This window comes from Anarhichas minor, unplaced genomic scaffold, assembly GCF_050575085.1.
Source record: "Anarhichas minor isolate MPS153535 unplaced genomic scaffold, ASM5057508v1 ptg000040l, whole genome shotgun sequence".
In the NCBI taxonomy this organism is placed as follows: domain Eukaryota; kingdom Metazoa; phylum Chordata; class Actinopteri; order Perciformes; family Anarhichadidae; genus Anarhichas; species Anarhichas minor.
Window position 1 is genome coordinate 12,018,638 of NW_027466486.1, and position 6,823 is coordinate 12,025,460.

A 6,823-nucleotide genomic window follows, 5' to 3' on the forward strand; every position below is an offset into this window, starting at 1 on the left:
TTCTCTCATAAGGTTTGTGTGTCTCAGTGTTGATGGTGTGGAAGCACATTTGTGGCACTCCTGGGTGTCTTAACCTTCTCTGCTGACAAATCGAAGTCTCAGACAAACATTTTATCCAGATCCTGAAAATAAATCTGTCGATGACAGACTTTTGAATTTAATTTTACTACATTAATCATTTATAACGACACAAGTCATGTTGATGTGGCCTTTAGCATGTTTGATTACTTAAACATACAGTGAGCTATGGAGAATAACATTGAGGAGTTAGGACACGTTTTGTTTGCTCACAGAGTGCACTATTTCAGTAGGTCCCGACCTTTTTTGTCAGATGTACCCCCACAGCCCTTTCAGGAGCTTAAGTTCCCCCATTTGAAATTATTTCAAGTGGATGTTATTAAACACTATTACATGTACAAGTTTTTGCAGCTTTTCATTGCTGGCAGCTGTTTATTGTGACGATGGATTTACTGAAGATCAGCGTCACATCCGTTTGTAATCCTTTTGCATTTGTGCGCTAAAGCTCTCTACCAACAGCCTTGAGACATTGAGCAAGTGCACTTTGTGATTGATTTCAGATATGACATCAACAGCGCTTTTTAATTACAAACAGACAACACCACCCAGCCTCCAAAATCCCCATCGCAGAACGCTCGTGATGTCATAGCACCCTGACCTCTGTATCATGCAGTGAGACATCTCGAGGAAGCTCACCAAAATGTCATTCTCTCTTTAGCACGGGAATAGAGGCATGCAATGGCATACACTAAACATAGCAACTGTGCATGCATATATACAGTATATATACAGTGGGTACGGAAAGTATTCAGACCCCTTTAAATTTTTCACTCTTTGTTTCATTGCATTATATATGGTACAATGTATATACGTACACAAAAGTGCCCAAAACATCAATGAGTATTTTAATCAGTCCAACTAGATTAAAACAAGGTGATATATAGAAGAGTCATTCGAAGGGTTTGAAAGCGAGTCTATCTAAGGTTTCGGTTCACATCAAGAAAACTGTTTATCTAGTGGTCAGCAAAGTTAAGAAGTCTGCAGTTAATTCTAATGATGCTTGAAACCAATCTGTTCTGTTTCCAGGAAAAAAGACCAGAGCACATGAGAGGGAAGCATGCAAGATAACACCAAATGCATCTTATCTTAGCTCTGAGAGTTCAGTGAGTGCACATTGGCTCCAATGAGAGCTGGTTATTTACTGGAGATTAATTGCAGTGCCTTCTTTCATGTCCGATAACTATTAGTTTCAGCTGTGGGCTCACTACCATTGAGTCAAATGTGGTAGCACAGCAGCGTACACCAGTGCTTACAGTGCTCATCCCACCATTCAAGCAGTGCCAGAGAGTTATGACCAGAGAAAAGCCCAGTGGGTGGAGGGCATTAAAACTGGCAACACTGGCGCATGGCCGTGATAAAACATGGAAACGTGCAGCGCTGTCAATTACTCGGGCAGAGTTCCAGATTACCGGCGACCAAGAGGTTGACACTTAGTCAGGCAATGCAAGGTTTATTTTTCATTTCTGGGCTGATGCCATGAAAATGCAGAGAAGCTATAACCGCTTGCGTCGTTTTAAGGTGTCACTGCAGTTCAACTCAGCAAGCAGGAGAGTGCAGTGCAGTTATAGAGGAGAGCTTAATTGAATGTAAACAGTTATTGTTAAGTTGCAATTCAATAAATGTAAAGGAGCTCACCATCTAAATGTATTAAGCTGACTAATAACAGTGTATTAAAGGTCAGTAAAGTGAAGAGGATTCCCACAAAAAATATTCGCAAAGTACTTTGCCTCCCTCAAACCGCACACTTCAACACACAATTAGTGTTGTTGACTTATTGCAGAGGGAACATCTGTGACTAATAATAACAAACACATTTCTCTCAATGTTGGGCTTCCTGTGGTGATTGGACTACATCTGAACTTCTAAGACATGTAGTTTACTTTAAGCTGCCTTAATAGATTTTTTGGCCACTTAGAGGCAGGCTCGTTACGATGAGCAACACCTTTCACATCTTATCCATTGATCACATAAACAATATTGATTATAGCAGCTTTAAGTTTCATTAAAAGATCTCAATTATAAAAGTCTAACTTTCCGATGTTACACATTCAAAACATTTCCTTGACAGCTTTAGGAGATAGTACTAGTCACTTCAATTTTGCCAGCCCTATTGATGACAGGACAGTTAAGTCATGGATGTCTTCACTGTTTGATCCACCTTGACCAGTTACTGCAGTCTTGATTGTAGTGAATTCTCCAGAGCAACAAATGGGGATTCCAAAGGCACGTGCCCTGCATTCCAGTCTGACATGCAACATTCCCAGTTGTCTCTATGGAAAATAAAAGAGAGCAGGCAGGAATAAGCCTTTACCCTGAGGTCTGGCCAACCCGCCACAATGCCCACATACATTCATGGCATCTAAACCAGCGGCACAATGATACTGATTGCCTGGCATCCAATTCCATACTGCCTTCTTATATGAAAGGGTGGCCCGATACCCGGCGAGGCACCAGTCAAGGCCTGAGCCTAAATTTAAAGCGGTGTCCCAAATCCATCCCATGGTTTGGGCTAGTCCAGCTGTCACATAGATGAGTATTTATAGGCCCAAACGGAACACATGCCTCCATTCCAAAGTGAAAAAAGGACCTGTAAAATGTAGTCAGTGGTCAGCAGGTTAGTGAACGCCACTGATGTTCACTAAATGACTTATCTTTGGTCTGAAATTCCATTTACCCCACGCATTTCGAACACTAGGAAGAATACAGTGCTCTGCAGTAGCTGCCACATTGGGAAGTAGGCCGTAACCCACGTCAGATTAACGTCACATTGTCAGTGATGAATATTCTGTTTACAAATTAAAATATTTCAGTTGGTTTCAGCAGATTTGCTGCTTTTTTATTGCTAACTTTTTGACATCTCAAGTGATTAATTGGTTAATCAACAGAAGATGAACTGATATATAAGTGTTACTTAAGTACTGAAGTGGCTTTTGTGACACTTAAATGCTGCAATGGGTAATTTGTGGATATAGGTCGAATTTCATGTGTACATATTTCAACAGAGCTGTAAAATAGTAAAAACATTAGCATGAGCTAGATTAGCAGAAATGCAAACTGCTAGCATGACACCCTAGAGCTGTAACACCTTTGTTATTTCTCTTTCTACACACTTTATCTTCTGAAATATCAGGCTATAATTTTGGCAATTAAACATTATGCTCATCATCGATATTCACACATAGCAAAAGTACAGAAGGCGAAAGGTCTGGTTAGTCAAGTCTGACATGTGGCCAAATTCATTTGCCAGAGATGAGTGATGAGAAAAGCAGCTGCAAATAATGCAAAAACATGTTATAGGAAAAATACCTTCAGTGAGTTTGATAAATTCACACCACAAACCAAATGTGACTTAATAAGGAGTGGGAATTGTTCTTTGCATGCGAGCGTTTGGCAACTTGTTCTGTCAGAGGCCACTGATCCAATGCAGTGTGCTTGAGAAGCTCTTCCGTCCTGACAAGAAAAACACACCAGCCCGCCAAGTTATAGGAATTTCAATCAAAACTGTAGCTGTGGATGAAATTTCGAATCTACAAGTCAATCCATCTGATATTGAAAGTTTTGTGTGCACCTACTTCCTTGCAAGGGTACAAAGCTTACGTCTGTTCTGGGATTTTGATGGACAGCTTTTTCCAGCCTAAATGGCCAGTGACCTCTGGGGTCAGAATTTACATGACTTGCTCAGATTGCAACACCGCCTTAGACACGTACACATGCCCCTAACATTTTACTTTTCAGGAGCTTTTTTTCCAGTAACACTAAATTGAATGGTCAAAGAGCCTTCATGGACAAAACCCAAGCATTTACAGCTTGTCTTTGTTTTTATTTATGGCTTCTATTACTACATCATAGCGACAATTACTCTAACATTGGCCCGCCAATACTGGAGCAAAATGTCAGCGTAGGTGGTGGGTTTCATCTTGTAGTATTCTCCCGATGACACATTAACCTGATCCTCTCACTGGAGCCGACTGGAGCCTCAGCAGTTAAGGTTTCAGTAGTGAGCGAACAGAGAGGAAAGTTGGTACTTTGCATATAAATTCTCACATTAATGGCTTACTTGCTCAGATACAGTTAGTTCTTGAATCAGTCATTTATAAAATATGACATATTTATGATGTGGCAGTTTGTTAAATATTCACTTTGATTTACTGGAACTCGTCTAATTTGGGTCATGCATTATGAACACATGGTACATGGGAAACCTTGATGCATGTTGTAAGCATCACACAACATAGTGTCACCGAGCATATGGACGGATGCAGCTGCTGGAAGACATGACTCACCTCAATCTATCATAATTAATTTAAAATACATGATGGGAAAAAGGAAAGCATCCATTATTTCTATGAGTTAATATCCATAGCAACAGCTTATATTCAGTATATTGAGACTCTCTGGATATCAGCTTTACAGCATGGAGATCAAGGAAGAGATCAAGTTCTGGTTGATCTATGAATAGAAACAGCAAGACAACATATGGGTGAAGCAGTCTCAGATATGCTGCAATGTCATGAGGTCAGCCATGTGTCTGAGGTCTCGTCTAAATGCCTACTAGATCAGAATTCCACGGATTAAGTTATCTGTCTTGGCTAGTGGTCCCAGAACGTATCAGTTTTTCTGACTACCTGTTTTTTGGGTCCTTATAAAATATTCATTCATGGCAGTCCTATGGTAATACTATAATATTATAGTGATTACTGAGCAGGTTTAAGAAATATTGCTCAAAGTTATGCTGATAGAGGCATTTAATTGCATTTGCAGTTCATTGATTAGACAAAGCTTTGTCACTGCACCACATTGACACCTTTGCACTGATCTTTATATATAGACTATGGGCACTGCTCGATCCTGTCTTCTTAGTGGTAGAGAACACAATAAGAACGTTTAGCAGTAAACCAAAAACTTAAGTAAACCTTTGTTACTTCCTGTGAGTTAAAATAATTGTCTCCCGGTTGCAATGATCCATTGATGGCAATACTGCTTTGTCAATTGATGGGTCGGTACACCTCTTTAATCCATTCTGAAATATCTCAACAATTATTGGACGGAATGCCAAGAAATTGTATGCAAAAAGTCAGAGGATGAAGTCTTTAGTATGTTGTCACGCTTAGCATATTGCTCAAAGCACCATTGTGCTGAAGCGCAGCCTCAGAGAGGTGCTAGCATGGTTGTGGACTCTTGGTCTTGTTATCAGACAAACAAGCCAACTGCAAATATCTTTCAAGCTGCAGACCCAGATGTTTTTTCTCAGGAGGTAGTGGAGACTAAAACTATGGTAAAAGGAGCCATTGTTGGCCATAACCTTGTGAAGTGATGACAAACACAAACACTTAAGCATTAGTTTATGGGTAAGTATCAATACTGTTGTTATGTGCAGTATTATGAGACGTATCTCTTAGAGTCTGATTTGTAAGCAGGGCTGTGGTCCGTCATATGCATATATGCACATTCATGCACCATTCCAAATCTTCACCACCACCACCCATTTAAGTTTAGTAGAAGAGCATTTGTATTGTTTTGTGTTGGTATTGTGACTCTGCTCTTTTGACTGTTGTTTTTTTTCACAGTTAAAAAAAGTGTTACTATAAAAACAATGAAATGTATTGTTGTAGGTGAGGTTAAAAGCAGAGATTAAAATTTGTTAAAGAGCTTTGTCTCACTAACTAACTAATTACAATGTAATATTTGGTCTTAAGCACTAAGAAACAATCAACCACAGAGACCAGTCATCCTTATCTCTGTGCTTTCAGGAAATATTCACCCCTACACATCAGTGACATCACTCTTAGGCGACATCATCATCACCACACACACACACACACCAGTTCACTGAAAGACTCATGAGGATGTCTCTTCCCCTCAAAAAACATGAATGAGAGAAGAAAAGCATGGGATGGGTAGAGATGGGAGTGTCTTTCCCTTCTGTGGAATTTTATTTTGATTAAGTTGAATTTTTTGGTGCTGAGAAGATACAACGATGCAATGCACGATGCATGTGGTAAAAGAATAGTTAGCCTATTAAGCTTACTGTATGTGAACTTCACATACTTCACATATTAACAACCAATCTAATAGCAAGTGTACTTTGCCGTCTTGAAAGCTACATATCAAATTTGGGTTTGAGACGGTTGCTTCTTTTGAGAAGGACTTATTTTTAAACCAAGGGAACTTGAGTTATAAGTACCACTGTTCTGTGAAATATCCAAATGTGTCTAAACTGCATATTTGGAATTCAAGACCAGAGGCCCTTATACTACTGGAGCTGTGCATGTGTTAGTGACAGCTGTTGTTGAGGCCCACCAGACGTAATGGGGAAGACAGTGACTATTGGCAGCAATGAGCTCCACCTTCAACTACGTTGTGTTTATGGTCATGCACATAGAAACGCCCCTACAACAAACATGCAGAGCAAAGAAGGAATGAGGTTACTGAGTTGATCATGTGCAGGAAACCGTAAAGGTGTCAAAGAATGATGAAAGCGATGCATTTGCAGCATTTAAAGGCACAAGTCCTCTTCTTCAATGCATAGTTCTTGCAGCTCTTATTTATAAAATAACTCAATTTGTGAAATTCAAATCCATCTTTTTATTCCTTTTGAAGCAGTTTCCGTGCATTAATTGACAAGCAATTATTTGAAAACATGCTGCACATGCCACAAGTGCTTCGTGCAGAAACACAGCATTACCTCTCGTCTTGTGCAGGGTCCAAATACACCATGACATGTCCGGAATGTCCATTCTCAGTG